This window comes from Rhinatrema bivittatum, chromosome 2 (genome assembly GCF_901001135.1).
Source record: "Rhinatrema bivittatum chromosome 2, aRhiBiv1.1, whole genome shotgun sequence".
Taxonomy (NCBI): Eukaryota; Metazoa; Chordata; class Amphibia; order Gymnophiona; family Rhinatrematidae; genus Rhinatrema; species Rhinatrema bivittatum.
The window spans coordinates 41185629-41211926 of NC_042616.1; the positions used below are offsets into that span (position 1 = coordinate 41185629).

Sequence of the window (26298 nt, forward strand, 5' to 3'; positions counted from 1 at the left end):
AAGAGGTAGAAATTCCCGCAGAGCCAATTGCACCGCTCTTGTCTCTAAGTGACTGATGGACCAAGACGCTTCCTCCATCGACCACTGGCCTTGCACAGACTGGGACTGACTCACAGCTCCCCAACCGGAGAGACTGGCGTCTGTAGTCACTACCATCCTCTGTGGCATCTCGAGGTCCATCCCATGGCACAAATGTTCCCGACCAAGCCACCATGAAAGACTGGACCTGGCTGACTCTTTAAGCGGTAGAGGAAGATGAAACTGCTCTGACATCGGGTCCCACCAGGATAGTAATGCTTTCTGCAGAGGTCTCATATGGGCAAATGCCCACGGGCCCAGCTCCAAGGTAGATGCCATGGAACCGAGGACCTGCAAGTAATCCAGACCCTGGGCACTCGGGTCTCCAAAAGGTTCAGAACTTGAGTCTACAGCTCGATGATCCGCTTCTCTGTGAGAAAGACTTTCCCCACTTGGGTATCGAAGTGCGCGCCCAAGAACTCCAGGACCTGCGAAGGAGAAAGATGGCTCTTGGACAGATTCACTGTCCAGCCCAAGGATCTCAAGCAGTGCAACACCACTTCCACTGCCCATCTACAAAGGACTTCTGACTTTGCTCGGATGAGCCAGTCATCCAAATATGGATGAGCCAGCGTGCCCTACTTTCTGAGAGCTGCTGCCACCACCACCATCACCTTGGTGAATGTCCTTGGGGCCGTTGCCAGCCCAAATGGGAACGTGCAAAACTGAAAATGCCTCCCGAGGATCATAACCTAGAGATACCTCTGATGATCAGAGGGAGGCAGAGCTCCGGAGTCTCAATGTGTGGATGAGACAATGGTGCAAGGAAGAGGGATTCAGTTTTATAAGCAACTGGGGAACCTTTTGGGGAAGGGGGAGTCTTTTCTGAAGGGATGGACTTCTACTTAAACCAGGGTGGAATCAGGCTGCTGTTGCTAACCTTTAAAAATAGAAAGCTGAGAGTTGATGGGGAAACGTGACGTCATGCTGTGAGATGGCAGCTTAACCTGAGAGCTCCTGCCGACTCCTGACTAATCCGCAGCCATCTGCGTCCTGCTTATCTAAACACCGTGCAAATTAGTGCTGAGAGCTTGTCCTAATCCAGAGACATGACAAGCAAAAAGAAAAACCCCGACTTGCAACGATTCTCCTATCAAAAAGAAAGTACTAATGACCCGGTCGGCCTACCCGAGCGCGAGGATGGGGACCAAGATGGTGGCGTCTCGTGCGCCGAAGACCCCGAAATACATAATTCTGATCCCGCACCTCCCAACGAAAGCGTGTCAGAACACCCAAATAGAGCCGAATTCTGGGACTGGTTCGCCAGCCTGCGAGCTCATATCAAAGCTTACCGGCAAGAACTTCTGGCTCACGTCGAAGAAATGTGGGAGGACGACATCAACGTGCGTCTCAAAGGTCAGACTGAACAGATACACACTAATAAAAATTCCTGCGATGCTTTACACGCCGACAATGCCCAACTAACTGCAAAACTCGCCGATCTTGAAAATTGAGCGCACAGAAGTAACCTCCGCTTCCGGGGTTTCCCAGAGTCGTCGGCACCGGAAGATTGCCATGCCCTAATTAAAAAATTCTGCTTATTTATGCTGCAGGAAACGCATAAAGCTGATGGGTTTGAGCCTCCTGAAATAAATTTTGATCGCTCGCATAGGGCCCTGCGCTCCCCCTAGCCTAACCGTCCACGTGATATCATCGTCTGCTTCACAGAGTTTAAAATCAAGGAAAGAGTAGCAGCGGCAGCACGGGAGAGGACTGAATGGCACTGGGAAAGCCACTGTATTGCCATATTCCCAGATCTCTCTGTGGCAACCCTTCAGAACCGGCAATCCTTTAGAGACATCACAGCTTTTCTCCGTAGTAAAACCGTGAAATATCGATGGACACATCCATTTGGGCTCTCCCACTCTCTCGCTGGCATCACCCATAAATGCTTGACCCCTGAAGAGGCCATTCCCAGTCTCATGGCTCTCGGATACACCAATTCGCAGACTTCACAGAAACCCTCAGGATCCAATCAAACCCGACCTCCTTACCTGGCTTGGGAGCGGGTAGGAAAGCGCAACAGCCGTTGCGTAGGCAATCTGGGGGCTCCCATAACAGCCATGGCCTTTTCTAAGTCTCTCTCCTACATCCTGCACGAGAGCTTCTGGGGTCACTTGGCTCGGTGTCACTGAGCCTCTAACTTTTCAGGATTATAATTTCTGATATTCATGTTAATGAATTTCACTGATTGACGGACATAGTTGTGTTGTTTAATTCAATCTTGTTATCTTAGCTGTGGATTGGTGGGAGTTGGTGGAGTAACAACACTCTCCTCCGTGACAATTTTCATTCCCCCCCGCACCGGGATGGGAGTAGGCCTGCATGGAGGGTATAGCAGGCAGCATCTTTTGGGGTTTCCGGACTGCAATAGTCCTCACAGGGTTCATGCTAATTTCATGGTTATCCCAGTCCTTGATTTGACGCACCTCCACGCTGCGTATTTTTTGCTAGTGGTAGGTCAACCTTTAATTCTCATATCATATCCTAACTATACAGTTCATTCTCCAGGATTATGCTACTTTCACACTATCTGGGAGTACCAGAGCTGATATCTTCCAAATATTTCTCTTACCATACCTGTTAGTGCTAATATGGCCACGCTAAAAATACTCTCCCCTCAATACCAAAGGCCTTAATGCTCCTCAAAAGCGCTCCCTTTTCTATAAAGGAACTAGCGGCTTCCACACCAGACATTGTATTTGCACAAGAGACGCATCTTACTCGTAGATACGAATCTCTCATGAAATCCTCCAAATTTACCCACCAATATTACTCTGCAGCTAATAAGTCAGTCAAGTATGCGGGAGTGGGTATTTTGTTTGCATCGCACCTGGTTTTTGAATGTAAGAAGTGCATCTCGGACCCTCAAGGTCGCTATTTATTACTCTGTGTTACCATGCATGATACTGACTTTACATTTCTTAATTTGTATGCTCCTAACAGGAAACAGGCTGTTTTCTTTAAGCATCTTCAACACCTTATCACCCAGCATGCTACTGGGCATTTAATAATGGGAGGAGACTTTAATGTAACAGTGTCCCCCTCTTTAGATACCTCCAAGGGGCACTCCCACACGGCCAAGGTTCATTCTAGGGCCCTTAAAGAACTCTTAACTGAGCATAATCTAGTAGACTCTTGGAGGACTACCTTCCCACACTCCCGGTCCTATTCATTTTAACCCAAATCGCATGACTCCTACTCACGAATTGACTACCTGATGGTAGATAAATCTCTCTTTCATTGGGTCCGCAACCCCGAGGCGGGCATAGTTTCCTGGTCTGACTACGCTCCCATTTCTGTGACACTCCAATTACTCTCGAGAGATCATGGCTGTAAATTTTGGAGGCTTAATGACTCTTCTACAAGACCTTTCTTTTGTGCTGGCCTCTACACAGGTCATTAGTGGTTTTTTTCACACTAAATGTGGGCTCAGTTACCTCCCCAGTTATGGTGTGGGATTGCTTTAAATCATTTATTAGAGGTCACTTCATTTCCCACTCCTCCTATATTAAAAAATGGAGGGAGGCGGCCTGTTCCCTACTGCGGGCTCAGATTGCAGAACTCACCCGACACCGTGTCAAAACGGGATCCACGCAGACACTAGCTCAGCTTTCTAAAGCTCGAGACGATTTGCTCCGTTTGGATCTAGATCATATTACACATGTATTGAATCTCACCAGACAAACCCATTTTGAGGGGGGGAAAATCGAGCTGGTAGAATCTTAGCACACCAATTAAAAAAGCAAACTTTCCAGAACCACATCCTTAAAATTAAAAATGAGAATGGTCAAATTGAATCCACTAATTCAGCTATCATGCAACAATTCCTCAAATTTTATTAAGAACTATATTCTGCCGAATCCCATATTCAGCCTCCAGACATACTCCAATATCTTCAATCTCTTCCTCTGCCTCATCTCACCTTAGAGATGCAAGCCCGATTGAATGTTGAAATTACAACCCCAGAAATAATCGTTGCCATAAAAAACCTTAAAGTGGGCAAGGCGCCGGGACCTGATGGGCTAACCGCCAAATTCTATAAATCCTTTACCTCTGGTTCTAGCACCACACTTACAGAGTCACTTCAATTTTTTTAAGGGAGGGTGGAGCATTGAACCCAGATGCTCATAAAGCCAGAATCACCATCATAGCCAAACCAGTCAGAGACCCCCCTTTATGCATTTCCTATCGCCCAATTTCCTTGATCAATCTATACCTCATAATATTAGCCAAAATTCTAGCTGACCGGCTGAACTGCTTCATAGCTCAAATCATTCATCCAGATAAGAAAATTATTCCTTACCTGCTAATTTTCGTTCCTGTAGTACCAAGGATCAGTCCAGATGGTGGGTTATGTCCCCCGTCCAGCAGATGGAGTCAGAACAGACTTTGAGGGACTCACCATATAGGCTAGTACGCCCTCTGCAGGAGCTCAGTATTAAGAATATCAAAGCTCGAATAAACGAAGTACAATCTGGATCAAGTAACCTTAACCATAAAAACAAATAACAGTGCCAACAACAACATGTAGAATGTTTTGGGCAACACAACCAACTTGTAGGGAGCTGAGTTCATATTCATATGAAAGAAACAGAAACAGAGTAGACTGCCGAAAAGACGACCCGAGCAATAGGAAAGGAGCAGGCCCAAAACCCCAAGAGTGGTGGGCGTCTGGACTGATCCTTGGTACTACAGGAACGAAAATTAGCAGGTAAGGAATAATTTTCTTTTCCCTGTACGTACCAGGATCAGTCCAGATGGTGGGATGTCCCAAAGCTTCCCTAACACGGGTGGGCCCCTGAGAGGCCTGCTCTGAGAACCTGCTCGCCAAAGCTCCCAGAGTCTGAAGACAGAAGGTGCAGCCGATAATGTCTCGAGAACGTGTGCAGCGATTTCCAGGTAGCTGCACGACAAATCTCCTGAGGAGAGCCAGAGCGAACTTCCGCCCAGGAGGCGGACTGAGAGCGGGTAGAATGAGCCTTGATACCGGTGGGAGGAGTCCGCCCCGAGCCAATGTAGGATACAGAAATGCTGTCCTTTAACCACCTAGCGATCATTGTCTTCGAAGCCTGCGAACCCCTCTTTGGGCCGGACCATAGGACGAACAAATGATCCGTGACCCTGAAGTCATTGGTAGCCTCGAGATATCGGAGTAACGTGCGCTTGACATCCAAGAGGCGAATGGTCCTCGGTTCGCTGGAAGCGAAGGAGGGAAGTTCCACAGTCTGATTCAAGTGAAAAGACGATACTACCTTCGAGAGGAAGGAAGGAACAGTGCGTAGAAGGACGCCTGAATCTGTGAAGCGTAGATAAGGTTCTCTGCAGGACAACGCTTGAAGCTCTGAAATGTGCCGGGCCGAACAGATGGCGACGAGAAAGACGGTCTTGAGAGTGAGGTCCTTAAGCATAGCTCCACGGAGAGGTTCGAAAGGCGGCCCTGACAAGGCACGGAGAACCATGTTGAGGCTCCAGGAGGGACATGGATCCCTTAGTGGGGGTCGCAAGTGCTTGACTCCCTTGAGAAAACGGGCGATGTCCGGTTGGAGAAGTAGGGAGCCGCCCGTCTGCAGCAGAGAGCTCAGGGCCGCCACCTGTACTCGAATGGAATTATAGGCAAGACCTTTGTCCAAACCATCCTGGAGAAATTGAAGGATCTGCGATATCGTCGCCCCCGTGGTCCGAATGTCCCTTGTGGAACACCACATCTCGAAGACTTTCCAGACTCAAACGTAAGCTACCGAAGTAGACGTCTTCCGGGCCCGCAACAGGGTCGAAACTACCGCCTCCGGGTAGCCCCGGCGTCTAAGGCGACGCCTCTCAAAAGCCATGCCGCAAGACAGAAGAGTTCTGCCTGCTCGAAAAATACTGGTCCCTGATGAAGCAGACGAGGGAGATGGCCCAGTCGAATTGGACCGTCTATCGACAGTTGCAGAAGATCTGCAAACCAGGGTCGGCGGGGCCACTCTGGAGCGATGAAGATCACGTTCCCTGGATGGTTTTCGAGCCTGCGGAGCATCCTGCCCACAAGAGGCCAAAGTGGAAAGGCGTAGAGGAGTAGATGAGACGGCCACGGGAGAACCAGCGCGCCAACCCCTTCCGCGCCTCGCTCTCTCCTGCGACTGAAGAAGCAGGGAGCTTTGGTGTTGCGGGAAGTCGCCATCAGGTCCAGGTGCGGCGCACCCCACCGACGGACGAAGAGTTGCATCGCTTCGTCGGAGAGGGACCACTCGCCGGGATCTAGTTGTTGATGGCTCAGGTAGTCCGCCTGAGTGTTGTCCACCCGGGCAATGTGGGAGGCTGCCAGTCGGGCTAGGTGAATCTCTGCCCATTCCATCAGGAGTGCCGCCTCGATAGCGACGTGCCGGCTCCTTGTACCTCCTTGTCGATTGATGTAGGCCACTGTGGTTGCGCTGTCCGAGAGAATCCGGACCTCCCGGTTTCGAACCAGAGGGAGGAAATGGAGAAGCACCAGCCGGACCGTCCTGGTTTCCAGGCGGTTGATCGGCCAAGTCGATTCTACCCTTGACCACGTTCCCTGCGTGGCGCTTCGCTCGCAGATGGCTCCCCATCCTACTAGACTTGCATCGGTGGTGACCACCATCCAGTTGGGTACTTCGAGGGAAACGCCCCGAGCCAGGTGCTCCGGGACCAACCACCAAGTCAGACTGTCCTTGGCCTCCTGTGGAAGAGGGAGTATCATTTGATAATCCTGAGAGACCGGTTTCCAGCGAGATAGAAGAGCCGCCTGCAGGGGACGCAGGTGGGCAAACGCCCAGGGCACGAGGTCGATGGTGGAGGCCATCACGCCCAACAGCTGAAGGTAGTCCCAGGATGTGGGTTCTTGCAACGCAGAGAACAGTCGTATATGATCCCGTAATGATTGAGCCTTGTCCGGGCGTAGGAAAACCTTGCCCTGACGGGTGTCGAATCTCGCTCCCAGGAAGTCCAAGTGCTGCGAGGGAACTAGGGAGCTTTTGGAAAAGTTCACTACCCAGCCCAGAGAGCGAAGGACCTGTATGACTCTGGCTACTGAGGCCTGCCCCTGGCGAAAGATTTTGCCCGAATCAGCCAATCGTCCAGGTAGGGATGAACTAGAATGCCCTCCTTCCTGAGGGTCGCCGCCACTACTACCATAATCTTGGTAAAGGTGTGCGGGGCAGTCGCCAGGCCGAAGGGAAGTGCCATGAACTGAAAATGTTGACCCAGGATCTTGAAACGGAGAAAGCGCCGATGAGCCGGGAAGATCGGAATGTGCAGATAAGCCTCCGTCAGGTCTAGGGAGGCAAGGAACTCTCCCTGATGCACTGCGGCGATCACGGAACGTAGCGTCTCCATGCGGAACCTGAGGACCCGTAACGATTTGTTGACTTCCTTCAGATCTAGGATGGGCCAAAACGAGCCGTCCTTTTTGGGTACGACGAAGTAGATGGAATAATGGCCCAAGCCCACCTCGCCGAAGGGGACGAGACTGATGGCTCCTATCACCTGCAAGCGGTCCAGAGTTTGCTGTACCGCCGTCCTCTTGAGGTCCGAGCCACAGGGGGAGAAGAGGAATCTCTGCCTCGGGGGGCAGGCAAACTCCAAAGCGTAGCCGTTCCTTATAGTGACCAAGACCCACTGGTCGGAGGTGATACGCACCCACTCCTTGAAGAAATCCGTCAACCGCCCCCCAATCCTGGGGATGGAGGAGTAGGTGAGCCTGGCATCATTGTGGAGGCTTGGGTGGGAGATTCCCCTGGCCCGAGCCATCGCGCGTGGGCCTACGGCCACGAAAGGACCGCAGCCAAGTCTGGGATCTGGAGTAGGACGGCCTGGACCCAGACTGCCTGGAACTCCTATAGCGCCATTGTGCTCTGGCCCTGGTTCGAGAAGAGCCAAAGAACCTTGAAGGTCATTGTCTATCCGTAACCGGTGGACCGCATTTTCCCCCAGGGACTTGATGATCTGGTCCAGGTCCTCCCCGAAGAGAAACTTGCCACGGAAGGGCAGAGAACCCAGACTGGACTTGGAGGAGGCATCCGCCGACCAGTTACGGAGCTACAAGAGGCGCCGAGCCGCCACCACCGAAACCATGGACCTCGCGAGGACTCGGAAGAGGTCGTACAAGGCATCCGCCCCGTAGGCTATGGCCGACTCCAGACGATCCGCCTGGACAGCTTCCCCTGGCGGCAGGGCTTGCGACGTAAGCAGCTGCTGCACCCAAAGACTGGCCCTCTGCGCAAGCGAGCTGCACATGACTGCTCGCATTCCCAGGGCGGAGACCTCAAAGACTCGCTTGAGAAAAATTTCCAGCTTGCGGTCCTGGGTATCGCGCAACGCTGCTCCACCAGTCACGGGAATTGTCGTCCTCTTGGTGACCGCTGACACCGCCGAATCCACTTTTGGAACCTTGCTGATCTCCAGAAAATCGTCAGGAAGAGGATACAGCTTCTCCATGGCTCGACTGACCTTCAAAGATGCTTCAGGAGTGTCCCACTCCCTGGTCAGGAGCTGCAAAAAGGAATCATGGATGGGAAAAGCCCGAGCCCTCGGTCGCAGGGCAGCTAGGACCGGATCCCCCTTCCTGGAGGACGTGGCGGCGGCAGGGGCCACAGGTGCTGGTGGTTCCGGCGGCGGGTCAAGATCCAGCTCCAGAAGTATCTGAGAGATCAGGTCATCTAGCTCCTCACGTTGAACAATGCGAAGAGCCCGCGGGTTGTCGCCCTCCGACTGGACATCCGGCAGCGAAGCATCCGCGGAGTCCGCGGGATCTCCCCCCGAGGGTGAAGCCGCCCCCGCTCCTCCCGGGGGAAGGCACAGCCGGATGGGCAATGGTGAGGCCCCCGACCCCGGGCCTCCCAGGACAGGGGGGCCCAGCGGGGCAGCCGTGCCCGAGGAGTTTTGGCGGGAGGGGGGCCCGCGGGGAGCCCGCGGGGAGCCTCCAAGCCCTGTAAATATGCACTGTGCATAAGCAGGATAAATTCCGGCGAAAAACGTGGTAAGCCCGGGGGGGGGGGGCCCCGAGGGGGGGGCCTTCCGACTCTCCCGGGTCCGGCAATCCGCCCTCCGGTGACAGATTCGGCGGCAAACGGTCACAATCCTCCCCCGTCAGGCATGGCTGCGGGAGCGTCCCCCGAGCGCTGCCGATCCAACATGGCCGCCATTCCCGCCAAAGGCGGCGACGTGGCCGGCCCATGCTTCCCTGGCCGCTGAGGAACAGGAAAAGAAAAAGTGCTGAGGGGCTGCGAGGTGCCTTCCCCTCCGGGGAGACACCTAGCGCAGATCCCCTCTCTTGAAATCCTCGACCCCAGCTCGCCGCAGGCCGAACACCGGGACGGCCGCGGCATTGAGAGCGCCGGGGGAGGATCAAAGGAGGCCGCGGGGGGGGGGGGGGGGCCGGGAGGAGAGGGGGGCCACGGGGGGGCCGAAAATGGCCTGCGCTGCCCGCCTGTAATCGTCCCAAGGGGCAGGGGGAGCGAGCCTCCCTGCCGCAGTGGCCCCAGATCACACACAGACAGGTTAGGGCCGCGGGACGGAATGACAAAAACAACGCGGAGAGGCCGGCCCCACCGGCTTCCAGGAGGCACCACCAATCTAAGACCTAGAGGAAAAAGAAAGCCAAACACACAAAACAGCTTTAAACTTTAAACTTACCCCCTGCCAGGAATGAGAAAAATAGAGGAGGCAGACAGAGCTGAAAACAAACCACGCCTCCCCAAAAATTGAGACTTTTTGAAAAAAAAAACCCAAAAAAAAACCTTGATCCAAATTGTTCTCAAAAGAAATAGGTAAGAATAAGATTGAATAAAGAAGCAAAAATCCTGAAATCCCTGCTACTCTGGGGAAGCCACCGGTTCCCCTACTCGCATCTGCTGGAGTCAGAAGAATACTGAGCTCCTGCAGAAGGCGTACTAGCCTATATGGTGAGTCCCTCAAAGTCTGTTCTGACTCCATCTGCTGGACGGGGGACATAACCCACCGTCTGGACTGATCCTGGTACGTACAGGGAACAGGCGGGTTTCATTCCTGGGCGCATGGCCAGCGACAATGTCCGCCAAATCATTAATATTATATGGGGTACTACACATCGGAAGGAAGCATACTTACTACTGGCCATAGATGCTGAAAAGGCCTTCGACGTGGTCCACTGGCCTTTTGTATTCCAAATTCTCCAAACCATGGAATTTGGAACCTTTTTTTCAAAATTGGATCTAGGCTCTTTATAATTCCTCATCGGCTAGCCTGAAAAATCAACAGTCGATACACCACCCCCCTTTCCCAGTAAGACGGGGCACAAGACAGGGGTGCCCCCTTTCTCCCTTACTATTTGCTATTTTTCTTGAACCATTAGCCATTAATATACGCACTAAGCCGACAGTGCAAGGCTTTTCTCTACACTCGTATGAATCCAAAATGTCTCTTTTTGCAGATGATATTATATTCTCAGTATGCAATCCCACTGCATCTCTCCCAGAGATTGAAGCTGTGTTGGCCCACTTTACTGCCTTATCTGGTTTCAAAATCAACTGGGACAAATCAGAGATTTTAAACATTTCTTGTCCGCCGGATATGGCTCACACCCTGCAACACTCTCCCGCTTTCAAATGGGCGCCCTCTAAACTTAAATATTTAGGGATTTATATTAGCAATAATATATCGGATCTCTTCCAGCTCAATTACACCCCCCTCACTAGGAAAGTCGATATAGACTTAGAAACATGGAACTCTCTTCCTCTCACGGGGTTGGGCAGACTGGCGACCATTAAGATGAATTTACTTCCTAGATTCCTAATATCTTTTTCAGACCCTGCCTGTTTTTGTCAGTAAAGTCACACTGCTACAATGGCAAAGGAAGTTGCTACGCTTTCTGTGGCGACATCGTCCACCTAGGATAGTGCAAATGACTCTTTACCAGCATAAGACCTCAGGAGGCATAGGTTTACCTAACTTGACATGGCACTATGCAGCTGCTCAGCTTCACCCGATAGTCGACTGGCATCTTCTTGACGACCCTAAACCATGGGTGCAACTAGAACAGGAATGGTCAAGCTCCAGTGTCTCTAGCCTTTCTTCTCTGGCAACCCTGTAAGACATGGCGTGCAAATATATCCCTGACCCCTTGCACGCGGCAAACTTTAAACTTATGGAAACAATGGAAGTTCAAGTTAGTAGGCAATCATGACTACTTCACTCTGACTTTTCTGTTTCACAACACTTCCTTCCCTGCAACTCGGCCTATAACCTTTGGAAATCTAGAGGCATAACGTGTCTCTCACACGTCATGCAACAAGGGTCCATTCTTCCATCTTCGACACTACAGGAGAAACATCACCTACCTTCCACGGAATTCTTCTCTTATATGCAACTCCATCACTTTATACTTCACATCCAAGCACAAGGCCTCTTGTCATCCTCGCGTTCTCTGTTTGAAGGCTACTGAGCGACTCCTAAAGTATTTGGAGGCCTCATTTCTAAACTCTACAAGATTCTACAATCCCGTCCGTTCACTAAATATGCTCACATGATAGCCTGGGAATGCGATCTGCAATGATCCATCTCTGAAGAGGAATGGTCTATTATATTCTCCAGAATCTCTCGTAGAAATATTTCAATCCGCATCATCGAAGCCAATTACAAAATACTTTTCCGCTGGCATCTAACACCAACTAGGCTGCACCACTGCTATTCAAGTGCCGACCCTCATTGCTGGCGAAAATGCAATCAGCCTGGGACGTATTTGCATATGTAGTGGGACTGTACCTTCATCCAACCTGTTTGGACATGTATCTCAACATTGGTATCTGATCTTCTTAATGCCGCCTTCACTCTCTCCAAAGAACAGGCACTCTTATTTATCTTTGCTGACACCATTCCAGCGCACACACAAACTCTTACACAACAAATCTGCACGGCCACTAAGATGGAGATAGCGACCACATGGAAAAGACCCCATCCACCCACCTCGGACGAAATTCTGAGACGCTTAGATGGAGTATGCACTCTCTGCCGATTAACTGCACTGAAGTACCATCGTCTCTCTAAATTTAATCTTGTTTGGCAGCCCTACATCTCCTGGAGACATCTGAATTTTACATCCCTTTAATGAAGTTTTTTCAACCTACGCTTGACCTTTTTCACACATAATCTGCAGTTGGAGTGACAAATCAATGACTTGACATTCTCATGTTTTATTTAACATGCTGGGGGGGGGAGGGAAGGGATATTGTACAAATTGTATGCTGCTGTTTGATTCTATGTTTATGGTACATCTTGTTTATCAATGTTCCTATGTAACAGCAATAAAAATTGCAAATTAAAAAAAAAAAAAAAGAAAGCTGAGAGTCGCTCAGCAGGAGGTATCTTTGAAGGATACTAATGAAGCATTACAGTTAGGGAATTTTTAGAAAGGGCTCCAGAGGTGATCCAGGAAACTAGAGATAGTAATCCTGACTTCAGTGCTGGGAAAAATTGTGGAAACTGTTATAAAGAATAAAATCACAGAACATTTAGACAGACATGGTTTACAGGACACAGCCAGCATGGATTTACCCAAGGGAAGTCTTGCCTCACAAATCTACATTTTTTTGAAGGGGTGAATAAACATGTGACAAAGGTTAGCCAGTAAAAGTGGTGCATTTGGATTTTCAGAGGCTTTTGACAAAGTCCCTCATGAGAGACTTCTAAGAAAACTAAAAAGTCTTGGGATAGAAGGCAATGTCCTTTTGTGGATTGCAAGCTGGTTAAAAGACAGGAAACAGAGAGTAGGATTAAATGGTCAGTTTTCACAATGGAAAAAGGTAAACAGTGGAGTGCCTCAGGGATCTGTACTTGGACTGCTGCTTTTTAATATATTTATAAATGATCTGGAAAGGGGTACAACGAGTGAGGTGATCAAATTATGCAGAGTAGTTAAATCACAAGGGGATTGTGATAAATTGCAGGAGAACCTTGTGAGATTGGGCATCCAAATGGCAGATGAAATTTAATGTGGACATGTGCAAGGTGATGCATGTAGGGAAAAATAACTCTTGATGTAGTCACACGATGTTAGGTTCCATATTAGGAGTTACCACCCAGGAAAAAGATCTAGGCTTCATGGTGGATAATACATTGAAATCATCAGCTCAGTGTGCTGAGGTGGTCAAAAAAGCAAACAATGTTAGGAATTATTAGGAAGGGAATGGTGAAAAAAATGGTGGATGTCACAGTGCCCCTGTATCGCTCCATGGTGAGATCGCACCTTGAATACCGTGTGCAGTGCTGTTTGCTGCATCTCAAAAAAGATATAGTTCCGCTGAAGAAAGTATAGAGGAGGGTAACCAAAATGATAAAGTGCATGGAACGGCTGCCTATGAGGAAAGCTAAAGAGATTAGGGCTGTTCAGCTTGGAGAAGAGATGGCTGAGGGGGATATGATGGAAGTCTACAAAATCATGAAGGACTTGAATGGGTAAATGTGAATTGATTATTTACGCTTTCAGATAATAGGAGGACTAGGGGGCACTCCATGAAGTCAGCAAGTAGCACATTTAAAACAAATCGGAGAAAATTATTTTTCACTCAACTCACAATTAAGCTCTGGAATTCATTGCCAGAGAATGTGTTTGGCAGTTAGTGTGACTGGGTTTAAAAAAAAGCTTTGGATATGTTCCTGGAGAAGTCCATAAACTGTTATTAATCTATAAGGAACAGTAGCTTGGGATCTATTTAATGATTGGGTACTTGCCAGATACTTGTGACTTGGTTGGCCACTGTTGGACACAGGATACTGGGCTTGATGGACCCTTGGTCTGATCCATTATGGCATATCTTATGTTCTTAAGTAACTCCCATGACACAGCTACGTGTGACATTCAATCTACTCTCACTAAATCCCACTAACACAGTTCAGTATGACATCCATTTTACCCTCACTATATCCCACTGACACAGCCACATGACATCCATTCTACCCTCACTGTAAATTACTGACAGCTACATGTTTCTTTCTACTCTCTGATCATGCTACATCTGCTGCATTTTTACACCTGACAAGAAGCTAAGTGATAACTACAGCACGTGCTCATTTTCTGACTTTTTTACCAAATCACACCAGGAAATCCTCACAATCAGAATTTCCTTTTCCCTGATGGCTGAGATCCCCTAATAAAAATGTAAAGTTCTTCCTTACCCAGAGAGATGAGGGTCTGATAATTCTCCATCATCACATCCTTGTAAAGCTCCTTCTGCTGTTCTTTTAAATCCTCCCACTCCTCCTGGGAGAAATGGATGGCGATGTCCTCAAAGGTTAATGGGACCTGAAACACAGACCCTTCCACATTCAGCACCTTCTATATCTCGTCCATCAGGAGAACTCCCAGCACTGGGGCTCAGCAGGGCAGGGAGAGAGTTTTCCATATGTTAGTAAGTCACAGGATGATAGAGTTTCAGATTGTACAAAGCTGCAGCAACTGAAGAATGATCCCCTATAAACACTGTTAAGGAAGGACAGATATACATAGAAGAAATACATACTTCTTATTCTATAAACTGGGATTTTCTAATAAAATAAGAAAAGGAGACCTGGGAATAAGACTAAGAGAAATCATAAGAGAACAAAAATTATATAAGGAAACTGATCTTTTAAAGATTTTAGTTAAATTTCTCTACTAAAAACATAATTAATTCCAAGGGGACAGGTTTACCCTAAAATTACAAACAAATCATTCAAACAGGATCATTTTCATAGATTTAAGCCTATAAAAGCAAGAAAAGAAAGGAGAAATTACTACTTTTCTGATCATTTCCTTTCCTTTAGTGAGGGCAGGTCAATCCCCACAAGTGGGTTATGCTCCTCCGCCAGCAGATGGAGACGGAACAAAAGCTGTATAGTCCTGCCCCATCAGTCGCCCAGTATTCTCTGGAAAAGTCACTGTGGACAAAACTGATTATACTTGAACAATACTATTAGCAATCAACCATTCATGTTTCCCAACCAACAGGAACACCGAGCTCAGCCAAAAGAAGGAACATAGCAGCAAATTAAGGTTTAGAGAAGCCTCTTACCAGTTGTCAATGAAGAGCAGGAAGCTTACTCTGCACAGCTCACCCAAAGGAGGCAAACCACAAATTTAAACATCGGCAGCCTAGGGTGGGTCGGGGATTAATCTGGTTTGCTATTATGGATCGTCATTTTCACTTTCAAACCTTGCCTTTCAGGCTAACCACACCACCCAGGATCTTTTCCAAGGTCATGGTGGTGGTAGCGGTGGCTCTCCACAAGGAGAGCATTCTAGTTCACCCTTATCTGGATGACTGGTTGATTAGAGCCAAGACTGTAGAAGAGAGTCTTCATGCTTCCCATAGGGTGGTTTCCTTGCTACAGGAACTAGGCTGGGTGGTGCCTTTGTCTTCCCATCCAGATGTCTCATTTCTTATAGGGAGTTAAGCATCTTTGCCTCTCGTGGCTTCCAGTGCCTCTGTGGGACCTTAACTTGTCCTTGAGTTCTTGGCAGGTCCGACTTTTTGACCGCTGCGTACTCATTCCTTATGGTGGTCTTCCTTGAAGACATTTTTTCTGGTGGCAATCTGTTTTGCATGCTGTTTCCTGCCATGAGACTTTTCTCCATATGACTACGAGTGCAGTTCAACTTTGGACTATGCCCTCTTTTTTTGCCAAAAGTGGTTTTGGATTTTCATTTGAATCAGTCCATTTCCCTGTCTGCCTTCGACAGGGACAGAGATGAAGTTGAGTACCGTATTTTGCGTTCTTTAGAGGTCAGGCTTCATTTGCTGCGATTCTTGGAGGTGACGAAATCTGTTCGGAAGTCTGATCGCCTACTTGTGCTCCATGGTAGAGATAAATAAGGAGCTCCAGCAACGTGGTCAATGAAGTCATTACAGCAGCCTATGTGACTGCTGAGGTGTTCTTGCCGAAACAGATTAGACTGCATTCCACGAGGGCTTAGGCGATATCGTGGGCAGAACTTTGTTTGTTGTCGCCTTCTGAAATTTGCCGAGTGGCGACGTGATAATCTCTGTACACCTTCTCCCAGCATTACCACTTGGATGTTAGGGCTAGAGAGGACGCCACATTTGTGCGGGTTTGTATCGTTGCTTTGTATCGTTGCTTCCACTTCTACCTTCATCAACAAGAAGCAATTTGTAAGTTCATTGTCACCAGATCAAAGGCTTCCTTTAGAAAAACCTCAATCCTTCTATCATGACTTTATTGCTGGCAGTCTCCTGCCCTTTTCAAGATTGGCTTTTGTACATCCCACTTGTGGGGATTGACCTGCATGAATGCTGAGGAAGGAGAAATTACTACTTACCAGAGGAACCGCTGATATTCCCGACGGATGGAAATATGGAGATATGCCTCCATCAGATCCAGAGACACGAGGTACTCCCCTGTTTGTTCTGCCATTATGACAGAGCACACCATTTCCATTTGGAAACGCATGACTCATAAATGTTGGTTGACTCTCTTGAGATCCAGTATGGGCCTTTCCTCCTTGGGCACGACAAAATAAATGGAATAACGGCCTGTATTTTGCTGCGATTTGGGAATGGGAATCATCACTTTCAGGTTCAACAGCCTTTGTATCGTTGCTTCCACTTCTACCTTCATCAACAAGAAGCAATTTGTAAGTTCATTGTCACCAGATCAAAGGCTTCCTTTAGAAAAACCTCAATCCTTCTATCATGAGCATCTTTCAGTGCCACAACTCCCTTTACCGGAATGGTGATACATTTCATGACAGAACATATCAAGGCATCCACTTTAGGGAAACGCAACTGCTCTCTGACCTGTGGATCCAAGGGGTAGAAACCCACTAAGACGCGTCCACCTTTAAAAGATACCTCTGGCTCACTCCATTCTGGATCAATCAACTCCTGGATAGCATCCAAGGGGGGAAATAAACAAGAAGCCTTGCATAGGGTGACCAAAATGGGATCCTTCTTCTGCATCCCCAAGGAGTCAGTCCCAGCCACTCCGAGGGTCTTCAAGGTCTGAGAGATCAAGCTCCACAACTCATCTCTATGAAAGAAACTGAGAAGAGTTCTATATGGCTCCAAATCTGGGGGAATGTTCCCTTCCTCACCAGGAGAGCCACCACCATTCATCATCGGTATCATCTTGATCCACCTGCATTCGGGCCTTGTCAGCCTGCACTGCGCCATGGCACTTGACCATGGAGACAAGCGGATGAGCATTCTGAGTACATGGATCTACTGTAGTAGGTACTGCTGATTCAGAAGACTAGCCCTTTAAAAGTCTACAATCCCTGGAAGAATTCTACACAGGAAAAGGACCATCCATTCCAGGCCCCAAAAGCTCAAACCTGACATTGTGAGAGTTAGTGTCCGCTGATGACTCTGTCCATGGACCGATCACGGGTGGGGACACCCCCATCATGTATCCCTGGGACCTACTCCCCTTAGACTGAGGAGATGGACCACTATCAGCAAAATCAGGAGGCGGCAAATCTCCCCAAGCATCCAGGCAGCGCTGACACAGGCTTAAAGAAAGCTCCGGTGGCATACAACACAAATGGAAAATCGCTTTGGCTTCTTCGCTGCAGAAGCCATGGTTGTAAATGTGCAGACTGGCAAAGGCTCGCGCCTAGATTACCCGTACGTATAAGCCCAAAATGACTAACCATATCAAGGAGAACGTGCAGAGAAGGGCAACCAAAATGATAAGGGGCATGGAACGGCTGCCCTATGAGGAAAGGCTAAAGAAAGCTTCTCAGTTTGGAGAAGAGACGACTGAGGTGGAATATGACAGAAGTCTACAAAATCATGAAAGAACTTGAACAAGTTAATGTAAACTGGTTATTTACTCTCTCAGATAATAGAAGAACCAAGGGGCACTCCATGAAGTTAGCAAGTAGCTCATTTAAAACATAAGAACATAAGAAAATGCCATACTGGGTCAGACCAAGGGTCCATCAAGCCCAGCATCCTGTTTCCAACAGTGGCCAATCCAGGCCATAAGAACCTGGCAAGTACCCAAAAACTAAGTCTATTCCATGTAACCATTGCTAATGGCAGTGGCTATTCTCTAAGTGAACTTAATAGCAGGTAATGGACTTCTCCTCCAAGAACTTATCCAATCCTTTTTTAAACACAGCTATACTAACTGCACGAACCACATTCTCTGGCAACAAATTCCAGAGTTTAATTGTGCGTTGAGTAAAAAAGAACTTTCTCCGATTAGTTTTAAATGTGCCCCATGCTAACTTCATGGAGTGTCCCCTAGTCTTTCTACTATCCGAAAGAGTAAATAACCGATTCACATCTACCTGTTCTAGACCTCTCATGATTTTAAACACCTCTATCATATCCCCCCTCAGTCGTCTCTTCTCCAAGCTGAAAAGTCCTAACCTCTTTAGTCTTTCCTCATAGGGGAGTTGTTCCATTCCCCTTATCATTTTGGTAGCCCTTCTCTGTACCTTCTCCATCGCAATTATATCTCAATGCATAGTTAAGCTCTGGAATTCATTGCCAAAGGATGTAGTTACAGCAGTTAGTGTAACTGGGTTTAAAAAAGGTTTGGATACGTTCCTAGAAGAAAAATCCATAAACTGCTATTACAGTAATTAATAAGCAATAGTAGCTTATGATTTATCCAATGTTTGGATACTTGCCAAGTATTTGTGACTTGGATTGGCCACTGTAGGAAACAGGATCCTGGGCTTGATGGACCATTGGTCTGACCCAGTATGGGATATCTTATGTTCTTATGAACACACAAAAAATGTGCATACGAGTGAACACGCCTAGTCCGTTCATCCAATCAAACATCCAAACCAGGCGCAAGGGAACAATGCCTAAACTGGAAGCACATGGTGTGCATCCAGAAGGATGAATGCCCAAACTGGACACACACGTAAGAATGGACGCCCAAAACGCAGCAAAAATGTGCAAAATCACCGCGCAACTACAACATGCCAAAAAGGGAAAAGCCTGGGAGTGGGGCCTAGCCAAACAACTGTTCAACCCGCCATGCCTGCACTAACTCCTCCTCTCACAGAACTCCACAGAGACGTGTGTGGGACAGCTGAAAGCCGAGGTAATTGGAGAAATTACTTACCTGATAATTTCGTTTTCCTTAGTGTAGACAGATGGACTCAGGACCAATGGGTATAGTGTACTCCTGATAGCAGCTGGAGACGGACCAGATTTCAATCTGACGTCAGCCCTAGTACATATACCCCTGCAGGAAGTGCAGCTCTTCAGTATTCTCCTCGAAAAGCATTGTGGATATATGTGTGACTGACTAATTTGAATGACTTGTATAACTTCATAACTTGAACTTGATTAACTTTATAATTTGATTAACTTGAGCTGGTTGAATTAGCTATAGCTGGAGACAGCGAGTGCCCTCAACTGGAAAACGTCGATACCTGGTAGGATGGGTGTCCTAGATGCAGGAAAGCATGGCTTACCCTTGAGTCACTCGAGCATTCCATGAGTAACGGCAGCCATGGGTGGGATGCGGAGTCCATCTGTCTACACTAAGGAAAACGAAATTATAAGGTAAGTAATTTCTCCATTTCCTATCGTGTAGCAGATGGACTCAGGTCCAATGGGATGTATAAAAGCTACTCCCAAACTGGGTGGGAGGCTGTCCGTGACCCACTTAGTACCTCCCTTGCAAATGCTGCGTCCTCCCGAGCCTGAACATCCAGGCGGTAAAACCGGAGTAGGTGTGGATGGAGGACCATGTCGCTGCCCTGCAAATCTCGGCGGGTGACAACATCTTGGTTTCTGCCCAGGACACTACCTGGGCTCTAGTAGAATGGGCTGTGACTTGAAGAGGCGGCGGCTTGCCTGCTTCTACGTAGGCCACATTGATGACTTCTTTGATCCAGCGGGGTATGGTTGCTCGTGAGGCCGCTTCCCCTTGTCTCTTCCCGCTGTGAAGGACGAATAGGTGATCCGTTTTTCATACGGGATCCGACATTTCCAGGTATCTGGATAGGAGTCTGCCAATGATGAGGTGGCGTAGACTTCGAGCCTCTTCCAAATTCTTATGTTCATCTGGCGATGGTAGTGAGATAGTTTGGTTGATATGGAAGTGGGACACCACTTTGGGGAGAAACGACAGAACTGTGCGTAACTGGATAGTTCCAGGGGTGAGTCTGAGGAACGGCTCCCGGCAGGACAGTGCTTGTAGCTCGGATATACGACGGGCTGAGCAAACTGCCAGCAGGTAGGCTGTCTTTAATGTTAGAAGTTGGAGAGGCAGCATGGAGAGGTCTGAAAGAGGCTCCTGCTAAGAAATACAGGACCAGGTTGAGGCTCCAAAGAGGTACCGGCCACTTTAATGGAGGTCGGATGTGCTTGACTCCTTTCAGGAAGCGTGAAACATCCGGGTGAGAGGCTATGGTGTCGCCCTCGCACTTGGATCCGTAGCATGACAATGTGGCCACCTGTACCTTGATGGAGTTGAGGGACAATCCCTTCTGTAGGCCATTCTGTAGGAATTCCAAGATTGCAGGAATTTTTGACTGAGCGTGGTATAATGTCGTGGTCCTCGCACCAGGCTTCGAATATTCTCCAAATCCTTATGTATGTTAGAGAGGTAGAGAACTTGCGCGCTCGGAGTAGGGTGTCAATTACAGCCCCTGAGTATCCGCTCTTTCTCAGGCAAACCCTCTCAATGGCCAGACCATAAGAGAGAATAGAGCTGGATCCTCATGGAGGATCGGCCCTTGTTGGAGCAGATCTCTGTGTGGAGGTAGTGGCAGGGGAGTCCCTGCCAGTAGTCTGCGTACCACGATCTTCTTGGCCAGTCCGGGGCCACAAGAAGTACTGGTCCCCTGTGTAGTCCAATCTTGTGAATGATTGCGCCTAACAGGGGCCACGGCGGGAAGGCGTACAACAGAGTCTCCTGTGGCCAGGTCTGCACCAGGGTGTCGATCCCCTGAGACTGAGGTTCCCGTCTGCGACTGAAGTAACTGGGCACTTGGGCGTTGGACCGGTTTGCCAGAAGGTCTATGGTTGGTGTTCCCCAACGGTTCACTATCAGTTGGAATGCTACTGTCAATAGCTTCCATTCTCCTGGGTCTAGACTTTCTCTGCTGAGGTAGTCTGCCGTGATGTTGTCTTTACCGGCGATGTGGATGGCCGAGATCTCCTGAGGTTCCCTTCTGCCCACAACATTGGGGGGTCTATTTCCAGAGACACCTGTTGGCTTCTTGTTCCTCCCTGATGGTTGATGTAGGCCACTGTTGTGGCGTTGTCCGACATGACTCTGACCGCTTTGTTTCGGAGTCTGTGACCAAACCGTAAGCAGGCTAGTCTGACTGCCCGATTGATGTTCCATCCCGACTTTTCTGTGTTCCACTGCCCTTGGGCGGTTAGCTCTTCGCAGTGTGCGCCCCATCCTTTTAGGCTGGCATCCGTGGTGAGCAGAATCCAGGTCGGTGAGGATAGTCTTGTTCCCTGGCTCAGGTGATCGTCTTGTAGCCACCATCGTAGTTGGGTCCGAACTCTGCCCGGGAGCTGTAGACGTACAGCGTAGTTCTGAGACAGTGGATTCCATCGCGATAGGAGGGAGCGCTGTAGGGGTCTCATGTGAGCTCATGCCCATGGTACTACCTCCAGAGTGGATGCCTTGAGCCCGAGGACTTGTAGGTAATCCCATGCTGTGGGGCGAAGTTCGCTCAGCAGGGTTTGCAACTGGTTTCTCAGTTTTGATCTCCTTGTCTGTGTTAGGATGACCTTGTCTTCTTTGGTGTTGAAGCGGACTCCTAAGTATTCTAGAGACTGTGAGGGCTGCAGACAGCTCTTTTTTGTGTTGACCACCCATCCGAGGCTCTCCAGTACAGTTTTGACTCTGTTGGTTGCCTGGTGACTTTCCTCTGGGTATTTCGCCCTGATCAGCCAATTGTCTAGGTAAGGGTATAAGAGGATTCCTTCCTTCCTCAGTGTTGCCGCCGCCACCACCACTACGGTCTTGGTGAACATCCGGGGTGCTGTGGCTAGCCCGAAGAGTAGCGCCCGGAACTGGTAGTGATGGTCCAGGATCTTGAAGCGTAGGAAGCGCTGATGATCTTGATAGATCGGAATGTGTAGGTATGCTTCCGACAGATCCAGGGATGTGAGAAACTCTCCCAGTTGTATCCCCCTTATTAAGGAGCATAGGGTTTCCATGCGGAAGCGGGGAATCCGCAGGTGATGGTTGACAGTCTTGAGGTCCAGGATGGGCCTGAACGTATCCTCTTTCTTGGGGACGATAAAATAAATGGAATAATGTCCAGTATTTATTTGTTGTGGAGGCACTGGAGTTATGGCCTCTAGGGTCAGTAATCTGCTCAGCGTAGCCTCCACTACCACCCTCTTGTAGGGGTCGTGGCAGGGGGATTCCACAAACTTGTCCGGAGGAGTTCGGAGGAAATCCAGGTAGTACCCCTCTCGAATGATGGTTAGGACCCACTTGTCCGAAGTTATCTCGACCCATCTTTGGTAGAATAGGGCAAGTCTGCCCCCATGGCGTCTTCCTTCGGACGGGTCGGCTGATTCTCATTGTGGGGTGCGGCTGGGGCCTGGACCCGAGCTGGTTCCTCTTTTGTTGTGCCTGTTCCGAAAGGACTGGTTCCTGCCTGTAGGAAGAGGCACTTGATAAGTGTTTCTATATGGGTTGAAGTGCTGTGAACCTCTGCCCCTGGAGGATCGGGGGAAGGGTCGCTGGTTTCTCTTATTCCTGTCCTTCGGTAGCTGCGGCAGTGGGAACTCGCCCCGTTTGTCCGCCAGTTTCTCTAGTTCGCTGCCGAACAGGAGGGATCCCTTGAAGGGCATCCTTGTGAGTCTTGTTTTGGAGGACGCGTCGGCCGACCAGCTTCGGAGCCATAGTTGCCTCCTGGCTGCCACAGCTGATGACACTCCTCTAGTTGCGTTGTGCACAGGTCGGAATTTGCATCCGCGAGGAATGATACTGCTGGCTCCATGGCTTCCCCAGGGGTGTTGCTCCTGGTCTGTGATAGGCAGGCACGTGTTACCACAGTGCAGTAGGCAGCTATCTGTAGGGACATTGCGGCGACGTCAAAGGACTAAGGATGGATTCCAGATGTCTGTCTTGGGCATCTTTGAGTGCTGCGCCTCCCTCCACTGGAATAGTAGTGCGCTTCGAAACCGCGTAGACCATGGCATCCACTTTTGGGCATGTCAGAAGGTCTTTGGCCGCCGGGTCCAGAGGATACATGGCTGCCATTGCCCGTCCCCCTTTGAACGAAGACTCTGGAGCAATCCATTCCAGGTCAATTAGTTGTTGGACGGCTTGTAACAGGGGGAAATGGCGGGAGGTCTGATGAAGTCCCTCTAGCAGGGGATTCGTCTTAGGCTCCCCTGAGGCACTTGTGCCTGGGATAGCAAGCTCATTCAGGCTGCGGGTGACCAGGTCTGGAAGCTCGTCCTTGGTGAAGAAGCGCCTCATGGTCCGGTGAGGCTCTGTCCCCGGAGGGAGATCAACCTCCTCCAGGGGCTCTGATTCCTCCTCCGAGTTGTCCGTGTCCCCGTAGGTGGGGCTTCTGGGCGGTGGATTCACTTCTCTGGGCCTAGAGGGGCCCAGGGCATAAGGGTCCTGTGGTGGAGGCTGTGGCCGTGTTATCGGAGAATCCGTCTGCATGTGAACGAAGGTGTGCGGGCCTTTGAAAAATTCCACCCAGGAGATGGACGCTGGGTCCAAGCTAGGGGGCATTGTGTCCCTGGGGGGCCCCGTTTGAGGAGGTGTCCCGCTGCGAATTGATAGGTCCGGAGTACTTAATGAGGAGCTAGCACTCAGGCCCGGATGGGACTGGCCCTGGGCTTGATCCTCCAGGGCCTCCTCGCACTGGATACACAGGGCATCGGCCTCTTCGTGTTGTGCGGCTCTGATGTGACATGCTGGGCAGAGGCCCTGAACCTTGAGCTCCTTTTCCGGCGGTGCCATGGATATAGGCGCGTAAATTCTATTATGCACTCCGGTGCGTTGAATATATGCGCGTGGATAGATGTGCGCCTAGGATGTGCATGCTAGTGTGCACACAAGTCGCAGTTATGCGCCCGGCCCAGTAAGCGCGAGTTGCGAGCGTAACCTGTGCGTATGGTACTTAAGCGTGTAACTTTGTGCGCACAAGGAATGTTGTGCACACAGATCGCCTTGTGCGCACGGATCGAGATGGTGGACAGGGCTAAAATGGCTACGGCGACCACGCAGGCAATATGGCAACCACCTCGGAGGGTCTCCATATGGGAGAGCCCTTGGATCTAACCGGGGTCTAGCCCTGCTAGGGTAGATCAACCCGGTGGCACTGGTCCCAGCCGGCGACCTGTGCGACTCCTCGAGCTTCGGAGACCGGAGTCTTTAAACAAGATTTCTACCTTACCTTGTCTCGGCGCTTCCTGGTTTCATTCCGGGCGGTCTCTGGCTGCAGGGGGAGAGGGCGAATACCTTCACCGCCGCGCTCGAGGATGCACCCACTGCCTCTCAGCCGCACCGGAAATCGGGGGCTAGGTCCCTGCCGAAGGTCGGCCGCCGGACCGAGGCTCACTTCCGAGGGACTACGGAAATCACCTCGGGAATTCTCAACTAGGGGAGGGACCCGAGGGTGTCACCACAGAAGAGCGGGGCTCGCTGTTGAAGTAAGTTTTCTTCTTATTTTGGGTTTTTCTCTGTTAAATTTTGCTCTAACGCTGTGAGAGCGTGCAGGTAGTCCCTAACTGCTATGGAGACGGAAAATACTGAAGAGCTGCACTTCCTGCAGGGGTATATGTACTAGGGCTGACGTCAGATTGAAATCTGATCCGTCTCCAACTGCTATCAGGAATACATTGGTCCTGAGTCCATCTGCTACACACTAGGAAAAGACCCTTTCTCCTGCTATCTCCTTTTCGCTGTTTATTGATTTATTTTTTTAAAGTAAAAAACGTTTACCTGAGCTCAGCCCCCTGTGGCTGAGAGAAGAAACGGGTCCCAGCTACCAGGGGAGAGGGCGAAAGCCTTCACTGCCTAGCCTCTAACAGCCTGCAACCACTAATTGAAATTTAGGTCCAGGCCACTCAAGCTACCGGACTGAAGGCCACTCTATTGAGGGAGGGACTACACTGTATCACCTCAGGAGGCAAGAAGTGCTACACAGACATGTCTGTCCGATATTTCAAACTTCTTTTTTTTTTTTTTTACTCAAAGGCAACCCTCCAAAGGGAAATACATGTCCACCATCTGCTGGATACGGGGAATACTGATGGGCTGATATCAGGGCAGGACTATATGACCATGACATCAGTTTTTGCTCTATCTGCTGGCAGAGGTACATAACCCACTCGTGGGAATTGCCCTGCCCTCACTAAAGGAAAGGAAATTATCAGGTAGGTTGTAATGTTTTCTTTCTCTTTTTGCTTTTATAGGCTTAAATCTGTGAAAACGATCCTGTTTCAATGATTTATCTGTAATTTGGGGATAAATACTGAGAGTAATGTATGTAAAAACCTTTCAAGCTTTTGTTCCTGCGAATTCCCAATTACCAGTCACAAGAAAGAGACCAAAGATAAATTCCTGGGAGATTTCCCCCAATTTCAGAATGACCAATACTCAAACGTTTCCAGTTTTGGGACATGAGGAGGGTCCCAAATTGCTTTTCCTGCATCCCAGGAGTGCCTCTAAAATATCCCAGGTTAGAAAGCTGCAGCAGGGTTTGTACAGAGAGGGCAGGAATTTGGGGACAATCTCCTACCTGAGCAGAAGCTCCTGCAGGCATTTTCCTCTCTGCTTTTAGGAGTGAAACTGAATTGGGGGCTCCATCGCAGGCTGGGGAATAACTGAGTATTTGCCACTTAAATGCTGGGGGGGGGGGGCGAGGAACTCAAACTCGTAGCATGCAAGGACTGAAGTCTCTTTTTCGCCTTCCTTGCTGGCTCTTCCCTTAGAAACAGAATAAGCTACTCCTCATGCCCGGCGCACATTGATGATGTCACGGATGGGCGGACGAAGTCTATTGTAAAAAATGTACAAATTGTCCTGCCAATAAAGTTTCCTCGTTTTCTGCAATCCTGACAATACTGGTAGGACTGAAGGGAGCTTTGACCTTCTGCTGGGCTATCTCACTGCCCAGAGGGTCCAGATTCCAAGTAAAGGCTCCTTTCTGCCAGAAAAGTAATTTCTAGGGCAGAAACCTTGAATACAAGTAAACTGCTCAGTGGCCCCTCCCTGAAACTTCCTTAATATAGCAGTGCAAATAGTAACCATGAAGATGTTTGCAAGCATGAAAAA

The 26298-nt window shown here is 49.4% G+C and overlaps 1 pseudogene; it reads right to left on the reverse strand.

Moving 5' to 3' along the window:
• LOC115085919 overlaps window positions 1-25964 on the reverse strand; it is a 40125-nt pseudogene extending 14161 nt beyond the window's left edge.
• Window positions 25965-26298: the final 334 nt, after the last annotated feature.